The 21,001-nt window shown below is 51.6% G+C and overlaps 1 long non-coding RNA gene across 1 annotated transcript; it reads right to left on the bottom strand.

Annotated features, from left to right (window-relative positions):
- Positions 1-5,432: 5,432 nt before the first annotated feature.
- LOC120099967 (uncharacterized) lies at positions 5,433-20,051 on the bottom strand. The gene is made up of 3 exons (XR_005499544.2): positions 15,599-20,051; positions 14,954-15,087; positions 5,433-14,526 (listed from the first exon to the last, which is right to left on the bottom strand). It is a non-coding gene; the product is annotated as an uncharacterized LOC120099967 (long non-coding RNA).
- Positions 20,052-21,001: the final 950 nt, after the last annotated feature.

Raw genomic sequence — 21,001 nt, 5'->3', positions numbered from 1 at the left:
AGTGGCTGGGCAAAGCCAGCAGGCTCCAGACTAGCCTTACACTGGAATCTTGGGGTGCCTACTCCCTCCAGCCTGGACCTTGTGAGTTGCCCCAACTTAGACTCATTCAAAAGAGCTTCCCCTACTCTCACTACTGACCCCCAAACTTCCTGTTTTCACAGGAAGTATGTCAACAGGGTCCATGTCCCACCCCACCCCAAGAACATCATCAGAATCCAGACATCAGAAAGTCTGCACATGGGCAGGCCCAGCATGTTCCTACCTCACTTAGGAGGCTTAGGCCTTCCCTCTACTTTCTGTGCCTGGGCTGGGCCTGGGGTCGTAGAGTTGTCTAAAGGGCATGGGATTCCATTCCTGCCTGGGCTTCCCAGGGGCAGCTTTACTGGAGTGGAGAGAGGGGCTGCTGGGCTGGCAGTGGTGACTGCCTACATTGGACATGAAGGTGTTTGCTATACCCACCTGCCCAATTCTCATGGCTGCCCCCCTCCCCAACCCCAGGAAGAGCTGTAGCACTGGCTGGATTCTGTAATTCACCTTTATCTACCCTGGAAGGACTTTGCACTGAATCAACAGCAGAGAATAGAAGAACCATGTTAAACTCGAGGCAGAAACTTCTAGACTAGCAGCAGAAGAGTGGCCTAAGTCCAAGATCCCCCTCCACCTGTTGCTAATGTCACCAAGGCAGGCTGCACCCCTCTTGTCTACTGTGTGATCTCTGTGAACCTTCTCCTGAAGATCCCCTTGAACTGGTGAGTCCAAGACCAGCCTAGAAAACTCAGTGAGACCGTGCGCTAAGACAAACAAGTCTCCTTTGACCAATGACCAGAAGCACACGAAGCCCTAAGTGTCCATCTCCAGGGGTCTTTGAAACTCCATCCAACCCCTGATGGACTTTATGCTCCTTGGTAGAGTGCTCAGTATGCAGCTTCACCAACAGCTCCCTGGTAACACAGGTTTTTCTCCCTACCTCTGCAATCCTGAGGCACCTATCAATCACCCACTAACAATGGTTGACCTAGGGGATGAGCTGTCACGGGTCCCATGACCCCAGCAAAGCTATGTTAACCTTACCTGTGTTAGCCATACTCCCTAGATGTTCAGAGTGTGGATCCAGTGAGAAACCTACTCTTTGTTTACCTCCCTGGAGAGCACTGACTTCCTGCTTATTGAGGATGGCTGTTGAGGGACACCACCCCAGACTGACAGCTCTGGTATCTTTCAAGAAGTGTCATAGGGCTGGGGCTGGAGCTCACTAGTGGCCAGTCATTGTCCTTTCCAGGAAGCTAAAAACTTCCACTATGACAACAGTCGGTAGAGACAGACACTGGGAAGAGTGAAGCAAGCAGCAGGGCCCAGCACCCTCTGAGGAAACACTGTTTCTCAGTTCATTTGCCATGCTGCTGACAGGATGAACAGGGTGGGGGTTAGGGGTATGTTGCAGTAGCCCCAACTCTTGGTGTTTGAGCCATACCTACAAGGAAGCCATTCTGCAGATGTATCTGAGATTGGGAACTATGGTTAGCCCAAGATAGCCATAGAGCTTGGCTCTTTAAAGCTGGTTAGGCCAAGGTCTTTACAAGAGAGAGTGGGACAGCAAGATGGCTCAACAGGTAGGGGTACTTGCTGCCTTGCCTGATAATCTGAGTTCAATCCCAGGATCCGGACAGTGGGAGGAGAGATCCAACCTCCCCGAGTTGTCTTATAACTGCTGCGCACAAACAAATAAACGGGATAAAGAAATTATTAAAAAGGAACACTATGTTTGGTTTTGAGGCAGTCTTGCTATGTGGCCTTAAGCTTGCCACCCACCTCCTGCAGCCTCCGGAGCACTGCAGTTCCAAGCACACACCACCAGGCCTGGCTAGGTGCATCTTTTCTAATTTAAAATTTAGCCATTTCACACAGTGCTCCTGAATCACATTCCCTTCCCACCCTCTCACCCTGCTGCCCTCCCCCAAAGTCTCCCTCGGTGGCTCAGGCTAGCCTCAAGCCCATGGTAGTTCTCTTGCCTCAGACTCCTGAGTACTGAGATTACAGGTATAGCCTATATCTTGTAGGGAATTTGTTTTTAAAACTGTAAAGAGGCTTAGGTGATGGTCAGTGGGGGTAGAGGGGTTGGCTGCATAGGCAAGAGGTCTCTAGTTGAGATACCAGCGGCCATGAAAAAGTCTGGTGCAGGGTGCGTATCCATAATTCTAGTGCTGGGGGACAAACAGAAGGATCTGTGGGATCCAGTGAGCTATAGATTCAGGAACAGACCCTGCATCAAAAGTTAAAATGGAAAACAACTGGGGGAGACACCTCACATTGATCTCTGGCATCCACACGGATGTCCACACACACGAGAACACACACACACATACATACAGATTCCCCACACACACACATACACCATACATACACACATACATACACACACACATACACCACACACACACAATACACACACATACACACACATACATACACCTCACACACATACACACATACACACACATACATACACCACACATACACATACACACATACATACACCACACACACACATACACATACATACACTACACACACACACACACACATACACATACATACACCACACACACACATACACACACACATACACATATATACACCACACACACACACATACATGCATACACACACACAATACACATACATACACCACACACACATACACACATACATACACATACATACACACACACATACACCACACACACACATACATGCATATACCACACACAATACACATAGGTACACCACACACACACATACACACATACACACACACATACACACATACATACACCACACACACACATACACACACACATACACACACACACCACACACACATATGCATACACACACATACATACACCACACACACATACACACATACAAACACACACACACCACATACACACACATACATACACCACACACACACAGACATATACCACACACACACATACACACATATACATACACCACATACACAAATACACACACACACACACCACACACACACATACATATACATACACCACACACACAATACACACACATACATACACCACACACACATACACACACATACATACACCACACACACATACACACACATACACACACATACATACACCACACACACATACACACACACACACACACACACACACACACACACACACCCTTCTCTAGTGGGTGCCCCAGCTGGCTCCCTCACCTGTTGAGCCATCTCGTGGGATCCCCTTTCACATTTTTACATTTTAAACTGTGAACATAGATTGTTACTTGGAAACGCTTTTCTTCGTAGGAGTATCTAAACCTAAGTAAGTAGTGAGGGTTTGGAGCTCTGTCACTAATGTCTGCTCCTCCCCTGGGTGCAGAGAGAGACCTCAGATTGCCCTGCTGACTACAGTTCTTAAGGAAGAGAGCAAGGGATGCCCACCCAGTGACCTCCAGTTCTCCCCTCCAGCCAACATTCCCATGGTTCCTGTCCCCAGGGACTTTCTGGTCCTGCTAGTCTGGGATTCTGGACCCAACGGAGGTGGACCTGCCGCAGGGCAAGAAGGTTTGCCACTGTGGAGCCAGTCCTGGAATCTCAAAAATGTCCTGTGGTCAGGTCCTGGTCTGGCCTGTGACTCAGCAGCAAGGCCTGGCCAGGCACCAGTACAACAGTCTGCTTTCCAGTGGGCGACTGTGCTGGGCCCCGCAGGGATGCTGAGACCTGTGATCTCAACGACTGCCTGGTGGCTTCAAGTGTCAGGAGGGTTATATGTCCACTGTGTCTGAGGCAGGTACAATGAGGAGTGGCCATGTGGTGTGCACACATAGGGCCACAGAGGAAACCATCAGCCCTGCAGTCAGGCACACACCCCAGAGGCAGCTGAGCATCCACAGGCCTGCTCGGGCTGGGCCCTCACTGTACACTCTGCACTAGTCCTGCCACTGCCCTGTCCACAGGCCACCATCACAGATGGTGCATCTCCTGACCATATCCTTTGTGTGCCTCCTCCTAGTGTCCCCGTCTGTGCTTTGAAGCCCCCTCTGCAGACAGTGGTCCCTACCACAACCCTTAGTGCTCAAGAGGGACTCTAGTAGCCAGGGCTGGCAGTTTGGTTTGAGCCAGCATCTCGCTATGTAGCCTGGTTGGTCTGAAATTTGCTATGTAAACCCGGCTACCTTCAAACTCACAGAGTCTCCCACTTCTCCTGGGATTGCAGGCACGAGCCACCATGCCTGAAATGGGTCCTCTTTGAAAGAGTAGGTCAGAGTGACAAAGGAGACCACCAAGATCTAAGCCAGCCAGTACTTGTCACAACCACACAGGGCACACTTGGAAGGACATCAGAAGGCAGCCCTCCCATCTGTGGAGGTACCATACCTTACAGGTACATGTCCCATCTAGAGCCAGGCAGGAGCACACAAGCAAAAGCCATTGCTCTGCTTGTGAGCCAGAAGTCTGCTTGTGAGCCAGAAGTCAGCAGTCACATTATTCCATCACTGACAGGGAAAAGGCTGGGCCTTCCCCATAGTGCAGCCAAAAACACCAGAGCCCCCAGACGCTGCTGCTTCCAGCCACCCTAGCTAGAAGCAGGATGGAGCTGAACAGGCCGATCTGTGGCCAGGCAGGATCTGCCCCGTGTATCTTAGCTCCAAGACTCTGATGCTGTGGCTGATGGACCGGGATGTTCCCAAATGAATGGGGACAAACAAGATTCCCTATTGCCTCATCCATGAGTTAAAAGTGAGGGGTTCATGACCCTCAGTTCACCCCAGAGTGAAATTTTCTGCAGTTGTATCCATGGTGTCGTGTCCTCCACAACTGTTCATACATGTGGGGTGACAGGCAGAGCAAGAATGGTCCTCCTAGAGCAGAGTGTAGGCTCTAGGTGTCTTCAGAGTGACAGTTGACAGGGATGCAACCTTTGGAATATGGCAGTGACTGATGCCTGAGGAACATACGTGTTATTCTCTGAAGGGCCACCCAGGTCAGTGTCTCCCACTGAACCTGGAGTTGGTGAGACTGACTGGCCAGTTAGCCTTAGGTTCTCCTGTCTCTGCCTCCTGAGTGCTGAGGTTACAAACATGAACCACTCCAGGTACGTTTGCATGTGTGCTGGGGGTCAAACGCTGGGGGTTAAACACAGATCCTCATGTTTGTATGAGGATAGCAAGCACTTTACAAACTGAACCATCGGGGTTGGGATTTAGCTCAGTGGTAGAGCACTTGCCTAGCAAGCACAAGGCCCTGGGTTCGATCCCCAGCTCCGGAAAAAAAAAAAAAAAAAAAAAAAAAAAAAAAAAAAAAAACAAACTGAACCATCTCCCGGGCCTCTAAACACTTTTCTTTAGTGCCCACCCCTCTACCCTGTCCTGCTTCCACTTGAGAAGCTGCAACAGTGTTGTTACTAGGGAGAAGCCACATGTGGGGATGTGGGGAGGGACTTTCTTTTGGGGTTGCAAAGGAAAGAGACTGTGAACTTCTGCTGGCAGGGATCTGCTTCCTGGGATGGGAAATGTCCTGTCAGGCTGGATATGGTCTGGCCAGGTCCTCCTCTAGTTCAAACGCTGGGAAGTAGCTGGGTCAGCTGCCCTGGGTGCACACAGGCCCACAAACACTGGAATTTGACCCTTTTCCAGAAAAATAAACCCAGTACAGGGTCGATGGTGAAGTTGTTATCCAGGGAAGAGAAGAAAAGCAAGTGATAACACTGAGGCCACAGGCCAGGGGTCAGGACCTCCTAGAACCAACACATAGCCCTGGGTTCTGCCATGGGACTGCAGAGTCCCAGGCAGTGAAAATACCAGCTTACCCAGGTATCCCTGGGCTTAGCCCCAGTGAATCATGGCCTGTCACTCACTTTCAGCAGACCAGCCAGGCCAGCCAGAACCGGTGAGGGTGGACAGATCCATGGCCAGCTGTGATGACTGGGAATTAAATCAAACCCTCAAGTTCTGATTTATGAGAAGAAAGACTTTTTTTTTTTTTTTTTTTTTTTTTTTTAGTGTGCTGGGGATAGAACCCATGGATCCTTGAATGCTAGGCAAGAACTCTACCAACTAAGCCCAGAGCAACCTTCACAGATGTAAATCAGTTAAAGATGGACAGCTTCCTTGGGAAGATGGGAAACTTGATTGCAGAGACAAATGTACATTCAGTGGTGACATACTTAAAGAGTTCAGTCCATTATAAGCCAAGGATAGATGCCTAGGGAATGGTGCTGCCCACCATGGGCAGATCTTCCCACCTCCATTAGCATAATCAAGATGATCCCTCAATGGCATCTCCCAGATAATTCTGAATTTTGTGAAGTTAACAACACACCCAGCCTCTACCGCCATCCCTCACACAGATGGGCCTTGAAAGCATAAGTTGCTACAATGGCACTTCAGTGTGGAGTCAGACATGGGTTCTGGTTCTCAGTTGAAACTGTTCCCTCCTCCATTCCTGCTCAGTCACCCCACAATCTTCTTTACTCATGGGGCAGACTAGAATCCCGGCCCAGGAACACAAGATTTGTAGCAGTCTAAGGTGTTTCCCAGGACCCCCGCCACAGAGACTCTCTCCTGTGTAGGCTCTTCCAGGTGTATGGATGGGGCTATGAGACAGAGGCCCTCTATAATTCAGTGGGTGAGCTCCAGAGATGCAGAGCATGTGGGCCTGACTGTAGCTGGTGAGCCTGTGGCAAGGCTGGTGCAGCCATGAACCTTAGAGATGGGGGTCAGAGTTAGCACTGAGGTTGAAGAGACCCTCATTCCCAAGGGTTGGGAGAAGAGTCCAAACTGAAGACAAGGCTTGCTCCATCCACACCTGGACTGCAGCTTTTGGAGACAAAAGACTCAGCTAGCTGAACCATGGCCCTGCTGCCTTTACTTTATGGGGTGGCCAGGCTCCACATCCACAGATCCCATAGCTACAGATCCAGCTGTGGGGCCACATTTCACAAAGAGGTTGCATCTGCACTAAACATGTGTGACTTTCTCCCAGGATGGGCAACTGTCTCTGTGACAATGGTTGGCTGGCGATGTATCTTCTGGAGGTGGCTCTCATGCTCAGAAGGAGCCTTGCAAGTTCAGCATTCTACTTGGGCACCTGCAGGATTGGGCAGCCCAGACCCCAGGGGCATCATTATGCAGTAGTTAAAAAACAAAGCAAAACACTGGGCTGCAGAGATAATCCAGTGAGTGAAGCACTGGCCACTCAAGCATAACAACCAGAATGTAAATCCCTGGAGCCCATGGAAAAGCTAGGGTGGCGGGGGACTCTTGTGATGATGGCACCGGAGCAGAGAGGCAGGTCCCTAGGGACTCTCTGGCCAGACACTCCAGCTAAACGGGAACTCCAGGTTCAGAGGGAGACCCTGTCTCAAAATATAAGGTAGAGAGTCTACACAAATGCACAGTTGTACATACTTACACACTTGTACACACATCAATATGCACATGCATACATACATATGTGTGAATTAAATAAAAGGAAAGCAAGGGATTTCTTGAGCCGGCTTGTGGTTGAAGAGGGGAGCAGCTAAGGGGAGACCGGTGCTGCGGTCACTCCCTCCCTCCAACTCAATTACACTGGTTCACCTTCCAGCCAGCACACTGTAGCTCTATGCATGGGGCTCCCAAGTAGATCTTGTGGGATCCCTTCCCCAGGAGCTCAGAATGTAGCAAACTTGAGTCATACAGACAACCAGCGGACAGCTGAGGGTGGCTGGAGTTGCCCATGGAATGGGGACGCTCGGAAAATGAGGAGGTGCCCTGCCTTGCATGCAGAGCCTAAGCTACTCCAGTGCAGAACTAGCTACCGGGCAGGGAGCAGAGAGCTGTGACCATGAGCTGCCCCAGCCGACTCATGTCTTTGGAGCGGGCATTCCTTTCTCCTACCTGGACTTCATTCAGCCTTGGGAACCTTCCCAAGTACCTCCCTGTGCCTACTGCCGCTGTGTGATGATCTGACAAGTGACCAGGGCCTTGTTATTCTATCCCAGGACCATCCAAAGGACCGCCCGCCCACGCCAGTTTGACAAAGTGTGGCTAAGAGCTCTGTCCTGGGCTCCCCCGCATTCAAACATAACCCCTGACCCTACCTGCCACACCTAGCATCCAGGCTGTCCCAGGGACAGGCCTCAGTCTTGGCCCCATGGCAATCGGGTTTGTCCTTGCTCATCCAACTAACTGAGGCTCTAGGGCTTCCCACCAGGACTTCTAAGCATGAATCCACTAACAGCCAGTATTGGGGTCCTTGCCCCTCCCAGACTCTACACTGTCTAACCCTTCACAATTACTTGGCAGTTTTCTAGAAAATGTCACATAGCTCTTGGCCACAGTTACTACAGAGGGCAGACTCACCAGAACCACACTACTGAAAAAAAAAGAGGTTGACTGGAGACATGTGTACAGGATGCTGGGAGACCAGGGAAGGCCTCATGTGGCTTCGTTTGCCTTAAAACTTGGATATGCTTCCTCCCCACCTTGTACTCTCCACTTGTCCCAGAGTGCGCAGTACACACACACACACACACACACACACACACACACACACACACACACACACACACACAGAGAGAGAGAGAGAGAGAGAGAGAGAGAGAGAGAGAGAGAGAGAGAGACATGTGGAGTAGCTACAATTCAAATGTGCCTTGTGTATCCATGCATTAGAAGCTCCATGCTCAGCCTAGCAGTGATAGGAGGTGATGAGGCCTTTATGAAGGAGAGCCTTGTGTGAAGTGTGACTCTTCAACATGCAGGAGCTGCTCACTAAATATGCCACAAAAAGGATAGCCACTGTCCTAGTGAGGGTTATACTGCTGTGAACAGACACCATGACCAAGGCAACTCTTATAAAGGACAACATTTAACTGGGGCTGGCTTACGGGTTCAGAGGTTCAGTCCAGTATCATCAAGGTGGGAGCATGGCAGTGCCCAGGTAAACATGGAGCTGGAGGAGCTGAGAGTTCCACCTCTTATTCCGAAGGCAGCTAGGAGAAGACTGGCTTCTGGGCTAGGATGAGGTTCTTAAAGCCTATGCCCAGAGTGACACACCTACTCCAAGAAGGCCACACCTCTTATTAGTATCACTCCCTGGGTCCAGCATATGCAAGCTGTCACATCCTCCCAAGCTGATGTCCCAGCATCAGCAACCTGCTCGGCTCCCCTTACTCTCCCCAGCACTGTAACTTCAAATTCCCCCCTGCACGGACCACCCCTGCAGACTCCAGAGGTTGGGTTTGCATGAGGAACAGGCTCTGCTGGAGTCTGGGAGCACTCATGAAAAGCCTGCACTACCAGGAGTGGTGGGGCCAGCAGTCCCCACCCCAGTGACTGGGACTGGAATACATCTATCCAGAGCTTTTCTTTTATGACTATATGACCTCATTTCATGGTGGTCCCCAGAGAGGTCCCTGCCACTGCTCAGCAACCCCCAAGAGAACAGAAACCCTGCTTCTCCAGGACTGAGCTCCATTCTTGGCTAGGAGGACGTGGTTTCCCCACACCTCCCTGGGGGATCTGGCTCTTGGGGGTCTCTACAGTGGGGAAGCTTAGCAGAGAGCACATTTTCTGCTCTCCATGCAACACTAGCAGGCCCTGCCTTAGGCTTCCAAGGGGTTGGGTCCTCAGTAAATGGGTTCCTGAGCATGGACAAGAGCCAGGAGGGTGGAGATGGGCAGACTGGTATGTGTAGCTATGTGGAGTGGATCTCCTGAGATGAGGGGGCTGGGAAAGGCCTGGGGAGAAAGTTCCTGAAGCCCAGATCAGTCATGATCTGAGGGGACAACCGGATATTCGGGTTTAGAGGTCAGAGGGGAGATCAAGGCTGGAGACAAATTTGGAGTTCACCAAGTCATCCATTCAATCCATGGGAACCGATGAAGTCACTCAGGGAGAATGGTGGAACAAGAAGAGAAGGAACCAAGGAACCCCCAAGCCTCATGAGCCTGGGAACCCCAGGAGCCTAGTGTTTCAAACCCAGTTGCTCCCAGAATCTTCTGGATCCCTGAGGCCTGAAGGAGGGGCTCATGGGCTGAAAGGGACAGCAGAATTGGGGGGGAGGTGCAGGGAGTCATGAAAGGGGGTGACTCCTGGGGCCCGGGTGGGACCTCCTAGCGTGGGCTCGTCTGAGAGCAAGGCAGGTCCAGTGTGCCCCGTGAGGACAGCCTTCTCAGGAGCCATGAGGAGGGACAGGGAGCTGGGGCTTCAGACTGGGTAGAGAAAGGGGTGCTGTTGAATGATGGTGGGGATGGTACTCCTGGGTGGAGGTGATCCGATGGCTTGTGGACAGATGAAAGCAAGAAATCCTCAGGAAGGAGAAGGGACTGTGTCGGAGCTGCATGGAGAGCCAGGGCTAGAGCTGAAACAACAGCTACTTGACAATGGCCTAGGCTGCTCAGAGAGGTGAAGGGACTACTCTCTGTCACACTACAGGTTAATGGAAGCCAAAGCCTGGCTCCATTCCTGAGTACTCACATGGCCCCAGCTTCTTTATCTACATTTCCAAAATTAAAGTTAGGTGCTTCCATTAAAGGAGGCTACCTCAGAATAGGGAGGGGTTGGGACCTGGGGAACCCTTGCCTCCTTATCTCCTCTGAGGCAGTGCCTACCCCAGCCCTGACCAGTGTTCTGCAGGGTCCTTTGGGTTCTTTTCACCATCTTGAACCTTCAGAGCCCAGCCCTGGGAGAACAGAGGATCTGACTAGAATTCCCAACCTTGCTAGAGTAGGGTAGGAAAGCCTACCTCTAGCTTCTTGGAGGCCACTAGTACATACATTCAACGGATCATCCCAGCAACAGGTGAAACCTGAGGCCTGGGGAAAAAAGACTCAAACTGTGAGTAAAAAATACAAAGACAGACAAAGCCAACTGCAGGAGGCAGAGGCCCTGGGCATGGTCTGCAGGCAGGGCCTAGAGGCAGTACACAGATTTAGGTCTCTGATGGGCCACTTTCTTCATGTACCCTATTCTAGGCTTGTACCCCAGGCCACAGTACATCCATCATGGCAGTTCTCAGAGCAAGGACAGGGAGCAGGAACCAGAGGCCACTCGCTACCCCAGAGGATGCAGCCTTGAATTGAGTATGGGTGTAGGTAGGTATCACGAGAGACCAGAGACTGTCTCAAGTGTGGCTTTGTCTGGGGCCCAGCAGGTCATGTGGGCACCAGACATCCCAAAGCATTTGGATGGTGCCTGTGGAGGTCGCTTCTCCTTTAGGAGGTGCTCTGTGCCATCCCTCTCAGGGTCACTCATGAGGAATTCTAGCTGCAGACCAGGTTGGAGGTTGTTCCACAGACCCTGCTGGAGGTGCCAGATGGGATAGGCAACAGTCAGTGAGGGTCTACTAGGGATCATATTGCATCCTGGGAGGTTTTCTTCACTAAGATACAGCTTGGAAACCCACAAACAGATTTGATCCTCCAGGTAGAGAGGAAGCCTCCTGGCCTTTACAACCTATATTCTGTCCCCAGGGCACTCAGAAGTCTTTAAACATCTCCACATTCTCTCTCTCCTTATAATAACCCATAGGAAGCTTGCAGACCAAGGACAAGGCCACTGGGAATTAGCAAAGGCTGAAGGCTGTGGCATATCAGAGAGGAGTTCTAAAGGCTTTCTGGAGGCCAAACCAGCTCTGACCTTAATGAGGAAGGTACCTGCTGGGCCAGGAACGTGACTCTCATGTCACTGAGTGGCAGGGACTCACTCAGGGCAAAGGCACAAAGATCTTGTCTGGCTTTCTACCCCTCCAGGCTGCCATTCCCTCCTTCCCTTTCTGCACAGAGCAGGTTGCTACACTGGGAATCACAGAGCAGGGGTGGGGGGTGGACAGACAGAAAGGGACAAAGCCAGACCTGAGGGAGCCGATACTGCAGTGAAGGAAATGGAACCATGGACGGAGTGCAGAACCGGCAGAGTACTGAGTAGCAGTGAAAGAGAATCTAGGAGGCACTGGGGTACTGAGGCAGGACAGGTAGGTGTGGAAATTATGGGGTCACGAAAGGGGAAAGGGAGTTTGAGGGTAGCCTCTCAAACAGCAAGAAGTCTGAGGATAATCAACTTTCCCTCTGTGAACCTGCATTCTCTAGGAATCTCCCAGAAACCCCACTGACAAGAAGGGGCGTATCATAAGCCCCTGCACAGCCCTAGTGGCTCCTGGATTCACTTTCTTAGGTTTAACCCATCCAAGCCATCCCTAGAGCCACCTCAAACCCCCATTATCACATTATCAGAAGAGAGGGAGATGGGCGAGGGGTCCTTAGCAACCTATTGAGATGTAATTTGAGGCCACCAAAAAGGTGTGTGTGGCAAATGCTCGGGCATTCAGCTTGCCTTGAAGAAGCTGTCTCCACACATGCAAGTCATTTACTTTCCCAGCAGTCTGGTGAGAGGCATGCCACCCCACTGTGTGAGACACACAGCAGTTATACTCTCCTTCCATGGGCTGTGGGAAGTAAAGAAAGGAGATGGAGAGAGACTAAGGCTGAGAGTGTGGGTAGGCAGACAGACAGGGAGAGAAACACAGAGAACAATTCGTAGAGACATAAAGATTGAGAGAGACAGCAATAGAGATGTCACAGAGAAAAATGGGTAGAGAGTCAGATAGATGGACAGAGACAGAGACGTAGAGATGTTGCAAGCATACCCTTGGTTCCAGCTTTACATCCCGGGGGCGGAGCAGGTAAAGAAATTCATTTATCCAGAGGCTTCAACTGTGGTTGCATGGTTGCAGCACAGCAGCCTGTGGCATGGTACAGTGTCATAGTGGGACACTTCTAATGGCCAGGAAGCAGAGAGGGAAGAATTTTCCAGGGCTGCCTCTAAGGATCTATTTCCTTCAACCACGTCATCCTCTCAACAGTCCGTTCAGCTCTGAATTCATCTGTGGTGATGAGAGGCTCGCTTGGTTAGCTGTTTGTTTGTTTGTTTGTTGTTGCTTTTTGAAACAGGTTCTCATATAGCTCAGGCTGCCCTCCAATCTAATATATAGCCAAGGATGAACTTCGAATTCCTGATCCTCCTGCCTCTACTTCCCCAGTGCTGGGATGACAGCTATGTTTATGTCCCATCAGACTCAGCGAGGCTGCACAATTCATTCAGGAAAGAGGCTGGCTTGGCCCATTGTGTCTGGAAGCTGGAAGTTCACAAGTGTGGTGCAGACATCTGTTCACATCTGGTTAAGGGTTTCATGCTGTGTCAGACTCGGTAAGAGTCATAGATGCTGAGATGGGATCCTTCTGAGATAATGGTCCTGCAGGGGAGAGCTCATGTTCTCAGCTGAGCTGCTAGTTCCAGCACTCCACCATCTTGTGAATGGATCGATCCTCTGAGACGATTTAAGCCCATCCTAGGGCCCCACCCCAAATCACAGCTGCACTGGGAAACAGGTTACCGGCACATGGCCTCTGAGCACACGTTCAAACCACAGGCAATTGCGTGCATAAGGAGATTCCTGTCACTCTGTCTCTTCTGTCCATTCCAAAGCCTCCAGTGGAGTCTTCCAGAGGCCATGCGACATGATGACACTGTCCCTGTGACAGCTGATGGATGGAGCTCTGTAGGAGATGATCTAGTCTATTGGCTGTAGTTGGCATGGGCTTGGAGATCAACCTGAGTTTATCACTAAGGCCTCCAGTCCCGTTCTGCCTTGTTCAGTGTGCTTTAGCCTCAAACTCAAGGCAGAGCCGGGCCATTCCGATGCCTGGGGCCCCCAAATTGTAGGACCCCATTCAGGTGACTCTGAACCTCAGTTTCCTTTTGTTCTTTTTTTTTTCCAAGTAAGATCTCCTGGCTGCCCTGGAACTCAGAGATCTACCTGCCTTTGCTTCCCAAATGCTGGGATTCAAGGTGCCAACCAGGCCCAGCTGTTTCCTCACCGTTTGAGGGGGTTAATTGCTTAGAAACCTCTCAAGTGAGAGAGCCCAGGGTCACAGGGAACAGTCTGCCTGGCTCCCATGCAGAAGTTCCACAGAGGCTCAGCCCTGGTGCTCTGCCAGAGGGAGTCAATTCTACAATGTTCCAGGGTACTGCTTCTTCTCCCCAACTTTCCGTGGCTTCCTAGGGCCTCAAAAGACTTCCTCAGGCTGCATTCAAAATCCTCTCCAGCCTCATCTACATCAACCCATCTTGCAAGAGAGCTTTCCTCCCCCACCCTACGTGGAGTATAGATTCTGTCCCTGATGTTTCCCCCAAGTTTGGGAGTCCTCCCGGGAAGGACAGGCACACGATTTGCACTGGCCTCTAGCCCCTGAGCCTCTGGATCTGGGCTCCAGACAATAGCATAGCCAAGGGGGCCCAGAATTCCACAGTTCACTGTTGGAAGGGGAAAGACAGAGGCCTCCCCTCTCTGCAGAGTGAGGCCCTCCTCTCCTGTGGAATGCTTGTGCAGGGCCATGCATGTCCAGCTTGTTTGAAGAGTAGCCCTGCAGGTCCTGACTGGAGGGCTTCACAGTGAGAGAGCAGGGGACATGCCAGGTGAGTCCTCACCTTGTCCCCTCCCCTCAGTGTCTGGAAAATTGAGAATGAGAATCGGTCCTCAGACAAGGTGAATGTCCACCTGGTGAAACAGCTCACCAGGACCCCTCAGGGACCCAGAACTCATTCCACCCCTGGGTGGTGGCAAAGTTGGTAATGACTCAGTACCAGGGACAGAGAGGCTCCTGTGCTTTCCTAGGCACCAGCGTGACAGACAGCAGGGATGGCAGGCTCTCTGGGAGCATTTGTAAAAAATGTGCCTGCTTCACATCAACAAACAGAGCCTGCTTCCCTACTCTAGAGCAAACATGGACTGCCCAGACTGTCAGACTCCCATCTCCAAGCCCAACCCCCACCCCACTTCCCTCCCCCTCCCCCTCCCCCTCCCCCAGCACATGTTAATGGAAGCAAGTACCAAGCCAACGACTGGTAGATGGAGTGACCAAGCAGGCTGACCAACCTCCTGTATAGTGTCTGCAAACGTGAGTGGCTTCAGGAGCTCCTACCCCAAGTCAAGGCAAACCCACCGTCCCCAAGACATTGTCTGGGGCTCTTCAGCACAGCCTGCGAAAGGGCCTGGAACCTGAAGCCAATCTGAAACACAGGCAAAAGAAAAAAAATGTAGTCGGAACCAGCAAGCACTTTTCCAGACACAAGATCTTAAGCGTCAATCCCGGTGGCCACAGGCAAGCCCAAGGCTATTGTCCGGAACTGCAGCCAAGATTCGGAACGACACAATTCCTCTTCCGAGGAAGAGTGCAGGGAATTTAAAAATAAAAATAAATATAAAACCCCCATCCCCCTCCTCCTCTCCTTGGGGGAAGGGCTCTCTGCCATTCACAGCTGCAGAACTGCTCAGGCCCCACGCGGAGACCAGGCGGCGGCTGATGATGATTGGGCCTCGAAGCCGGCGGCTCGGCCAATCCGCTGTCTGGGAAGTGAGACCATTCATGAACGCGCTGCGAGGCGCAGGGTGTGGGCAGCGCCGGGTTGTGGCAGATTCCTGTGGTCCCACACTCTACCACCTGGCCTTCGGCCCTGGCCTGGTGCAGGGCGAGTCCCTCGCAGGAAAGACCCCAGCCAGAGGCTGCAGAACATGCAGGACCTTTTGAAAGTCTGCCCGGACAGGGCCGGGCTGCAGAGCCTTCTGCTTCAGGGGCTGTGGCCATGAAGTCATTTTTCCTCCTGATTGGAGTCATGTGTTTTCAGTTCCCTAGTACTCTTTGAGTTCCCTCTGAGGCTGGGACCCGCCCTAGCTGCCAGTTGGAGCATGAGGCAGGGGCCTGACCGATTCCATCTTGGATTACTGGAGTTCGGGTTTACGTAGACCTCAGGAAAAATGCTTGCTGCAGGCATAGCTTGACCTGATGCTTTTTAAATTAGGTAATTAATCAGCAAACCAAACAAAACAAGATCTCCAGTAGCTGAGGCTTACTTCAAACTCACAGTGTAGCTGAGGATAACCTTTAATTTCTGATCCTCCTGCCTCCTGCCTCCACCCCTTCAATGTTGGGATTACAGATTGCAAGTGCACACCACCACTGCCTGATTTTTGCATTGCTGAGATGGAACTTAGGGCTTCGTACATGCTCAGCAAAAATGTTGTCAACTGAGCTGTGTCTCCAGGTCCCAAGGCTACTTCTGAGGTCTGTGTACTGTCCCTCCAGCTCCTGAGCCTCTGGATCTGGGCTCCAGACAATAGCATAGCCAAGGGGGCCCAGAATTCCACAGTTCACTGTTGGAAGGGGAAAGACAGAGGCCTCCCCTCTCTGCAGAGTGAGGCCCTCCTCTCCTGTGGAATGCTTGTGCAGGGCCATGCATGTCCAGCTTGTTTGAAGAGTAGCCCTGCAGGTCCTGACTGGAGGGCTTCACAGTGAGAGAGCAGGGGACATGCCAGGTGAGTCCTCACCTTGTCCCCTCCCCTCAGTGTCTGGAAAATTGAGAATGAGAATCAGTCCTCAGACAAGGTGAATGTCCACCTGGTGAAACAGCTCACCAGGACCCCTCAGGGACCCAGAACTCATTCCACTTCTGGGTGGTAGCAAAGTCAATAATGACCCAGCGCTAGGGACAGGGAGGCTCCTGTCCCTTGCCAGGCAGCAGGTGTGATAAAGGCAGCAGGAACCATGGTCTCCAAAGCCCTATGCCCTTCTCAAGCATGGCCACCACACTGAGCAGAGGCCCACACAGGAATTTTCTCAATGGAAAGATTTCCTCATAGCAAGTATTTCGCCAGTGCCTCTTGGGTTGTAAAGGAGGCTCCACTCTTCCGAGTATGTTGAGCAAGCCTAAGTGCTTAACTCAAAAAGTAACAAGGGTTGGGATGTAGCTGAGTCATTCGAGTGTTTTCCTTAGTGTTTATGAAGCCCTGGGTTTGATTCCCAACACCATGTAAACTCAGGATGCTGGCGCATGCCTGTTATCCCACAGCTAGAGAGGTGGAGGCAGGAGAATCAGGAGTTTAAGGCCAACCTGGGCTACCCTACAACAACAAAAGCCCAACAAAGACTGTGGTTGGAGAAGGCTGGCTCCACAGCTGAACTGAGCTTCAAGCGGACAAAGCCCCTCCCCGAGACAGAGCTCCTGGTTCCTCCTTTGCACGGTGGTAGTCAGAGGAGGGCATTGCCAGGCCTGCTCTGCAGCACCTACGCAGAGCTGGACACACACAGAGAAAGGTGAGAAAACCAGTGCCCCCCGTGGGCAGGATGGTGGCCACATGCCGCCAGGCTGCTATCATCGTAGACAGCGTGAACCCTAGGGTTGAGAGCTACTGAACACAAACAAGGGAAGCAGGGAGCAGAGACGGCTTGTTGGGGAAGCCAGGATCCCACTTCTCCCTTCAGCCCTGGGCTGAAGCAGCCTCTGTTCACCTTTTTCTCAAACAGAAGGTGTTGGGGGCAGAAAAGCCTGTGAGTGCCCAGACCGGCTGAGCACATTGGCTTCAGCAATACCGAGAAAACTTAGGAATATCGTGACACGTTTTCTTGTGGCTCAGAAGCATGGGCACACCCCAAGTGACTTGCAGACTGTTCTTTACCTCCCTGGTCCTGCCTGTCTTGAGATGCTAACATGGCTCCAGTGGAAGTACAGAGTCGGGCAGTGGGCTCAAGGTGTTGGAGCATTCCACATCACACTGACGGAGCATCGCTTCAGATGTGGCCATATATGTCATAGAGTTAGGACACGGTTTTTGGAATGTATCAGTCAATACACACAGGTCGCACTGCAGTAACGAGCACACCCTCCACCAGGTCACAATGGCTTAAAGTACAGTTGCAAACATTCCCTATTAAAAGCCAGATAATGAATAGGTTTTCAGTCTGTCTCAGGTAAAATGTCTTCTGATCTGTTAAGGCTCCAGATCTGTAGAGAGACAGCAAAGTGGATAACATGATTGCTCTGGGATCAACTAACAGGACTGTAAGGGCGTTTCCTGGAGGGCAAACTGGGAAGCCCCTCCTACCAGAGTGGGTGCCGCCTTCTAGCAACAGACCAGATCTAAAGAAGTCCTGGGGGGAAATAGGCCTATAATCTGCCTGCCTTTCCCCTTGCTGGTAAGGACATCACCACTGTTGCTGCCACTGCCCTACCGCCACCATCCTTCACTGCCATCAGGACCTAAACTTTTCCCGCCTTCCAGTGTGGACTAAGGGCCAGCAGCTTCCGGGAACCCTGTAGGTTCTCAGACTGATTTTGACCTTGTGGCATGGGTTCTGTCAGGTCCTTAGCCCCTCTGCATATAGAAGTCACTGTTGAACACTCTTGCCTATGTGGAGTGAGCCAATCTAACAAAGCCCCTTTGTGACCTATTTTCATGATGTTCATTCCTCCAGAGAACTCTTGACTAAGACAAATGGAAGCAGGACACCTGTCCAACCTCAGCTGGATGACCCAAGGAGGGGCTCCCCAGGGACCAAGTATGGCTGTTATCCAGGTCTTTGCCAGCTGGGCATTGCCAACCATCTTCACAGAATTGCACCCAGCTTCATCTGACTTCCTGTCTCCACCCTGTGCTTTTGTCCCCAGAGTACATGGCTTTGCACTAGGCTTCCACTCCTGAGCACAAACACTATGCACAGGACTCTCCTTCTATTCTGACTTGCTCACACCAAGCGTGTATACAGTAGGTGCTCTATATATGCTTACAGAATCAAAGTCAGGCAACCACAAAAGAAAGAAAGAAAACTCAGACCCCATGTGTAGTTGACTTTAGTGCTGCCATCAGAGGCATCGTGGTAGTTCTGAGAGCCCTGGACAATGTGAGTGTGTGTATGTTTGTGTGTGCGCTCGTGCATGCTCGTGTCGAGAGAGAGAGAGAGAGAGAGAGAGAGAGAGAGAGAGAGAGAGAGAGAGAGGAGTCTCCTCCATCTCACAGGCCATCTGTGTGACAGTGTCATATGGGAAGCAGTCAGAGCCCCCTCTGAGGTTGAGGAAACTGTCTGGGTCTCTGCCACCTCTACAGAATCCTGGGCTTTGCAGACCGTGGAGGCCTTCAGCACAAGCATCCCAGAGACAGAACTGTAAAATGTGGACAAGCAGCCTGTTCACATCTGAAAAAAAAAAATGTCAAGAGAGACCCACTGTCAGGCCTGAGTGTGCAGGAGGCTGAGTGTGAGGCAAACGCTGAGGCCGCAGAGAAAGGAAAACCTTTGCAAGTGAAAAGTGGAAATTCTAAATACGGAGCCAGGAGGGGAAGTGGAAAATCCCCCTCCTCCTCAGCCCTGTGGCTTTCCCCCTTACCTTACCATCTGACTTCTGAGACCTGGTGTTGGGGATAGAATGCATGAAGGCCTGAAGACCAGGGAATGGAGACTATATTTCATTTGAAATTACAACAAAAATGAATGTGAGGGCTGTGGAAATGGCTTGGTCAGTGGCGCTTGCTGAGTAACCATAAGACCTGAGCTCTGATCCACAGGGCTGGTTTGGCACACAGAGTCCCAGGGCTGAGAGACAGAAAGAAGGATCTTTGAGGTCTGTTGGCCAACCAGCCTAACCAATTGTGAAGTTCCTGCTTCAGTGAGTGACCTTGTCCCCAGATAGGGTGGGAGGCAATAAAGGAAGACACTGAGCATTGGCCTCTAGACCCCATGTGGATGTATATGGGCGTGGGTGCATGTGTGCATTCGTGTGCACACATGAGCACACACAAATCTTACCCATGTGGATGTGTGTGGGTATAGGCATGCACATGCACATGCACACAGGACTATCCTCTGCTATCTTTTGTGGAGCTCTGAAATAGCTACACTATGCCCCTGAGCACCCAGTATCACTGGAAACTTCAAGAGACACTGGGCTAGTGGCCATGGTGACCCATAGTGCCTCACTGTCATGGGACTCACTCAAGAAGGTGCTGGGTAACCTAAAGACTGCCTTGTAATCTCCTTTGCTGGCTGCTGGGCCCTGGAGGCCCTGTCCCTACCCCCCGCCTGCCAACGGAGGCAGAACCAGAAGTCAGCCATTTCCGATGGCTCTTCCCACCGGAGAAGGAGGCCAAGAGGCCATCAGGTGATGGGAGCCCTAGCACCAAAGGCTGACCTCCAAAAATAGCCCTTTCTTCCTGTGTTGGGGGCCGTGGGCTATACTCCCCCCAGAAAAATTAACAGAGCATCTGGAAGCTTCCAATGATCTCATGAGGCACCAGCTGGCCCTTGAACCCTGACAATCCTGCCCCAGCCACTGTGCAAATCACACACATACTCAACTCCCCAATCCACAGCTGATCTGGGCAGGGGCCCTCACAGGTGTGTGCCTCAGGGTTCCTCAAAGGGAACTTTCTTTTGCTCTCGGCTGGGAGGGCAGTGGTTACTGCCCTAGGAACATGTCCCTAAGAGATGTTACTGTGCCCCATCATGGAGGCTGTGCCTGGGTTGTGAGCGGGCATGAGTCACAGCCCTGCTCAGCGGATTCGGCCTCTGGAGCAGTTTCCTGCAGATAAGCCCAATGTACAAGGGAAACCTGGCCAGGAGGGCGTCCTTTCCAGAGCACTTCCTCCAAGCCCCCTCCAGCCCGCCCCCCAGGGCTCATTAGCCATTCCAGGCATAGTTTCAGCAGCACTAAGGGATTTCCTCATTAAAGCTAACTTCCTCCTAGGTTAACTGCACCTCTTGGCATCTGAGACCATCCCATTTTCTTACTTATTTTTTCACTCCAAGTCTCACAGCGGGCGGAGCTGCACTGCCTTTTAAGTGGATGTGACAGAGCCTTAGCAGCCTGGCAGGACAGAACCTCCTGTACAGGATGCCTCTCTATGGCTTTCTCCTGCACGATGAAAAGCTTTGGCCTAGACTGCACTGAGGGCTGCAATGGTGGGAAGTGTGGGTGCTCCATGTCCGCTTGCAGCAGCTTGCACATCCTTTGGCCCTAGACAGCTCCAGCCCTGTAGACTGGGTTCCCATCTAGACCTGCCAAGCCCAGCTATGGGCTCCCAGGATGTGGAGGGAAGGAGACCCCTCAAGGCAACCTTGGGTGGGGTGAAAGGACAAGGGGCTTCACTTAGGACCTA

This window comes from Rattus norvegicus, chromosome 1 (genome assembly GCF_036323735.1).
Source record: "Rattus norvegicus strain BN/NHsdMcwi chromosome 1, GRCr8, whole genome shotgun sequence".
Taxonomy (NCBI): domain Eukaryota; kingdom Metazoa; phylum Chordata; class Mammalia; order Rodentia; family Muridae; genus Rattus; species Rattus norvegicus.
The sequence above is the reverse complement of the archived record's forward strand: the minus strand, read 5'-3'. Positions and strand labels throughout refer to the sequence as shown.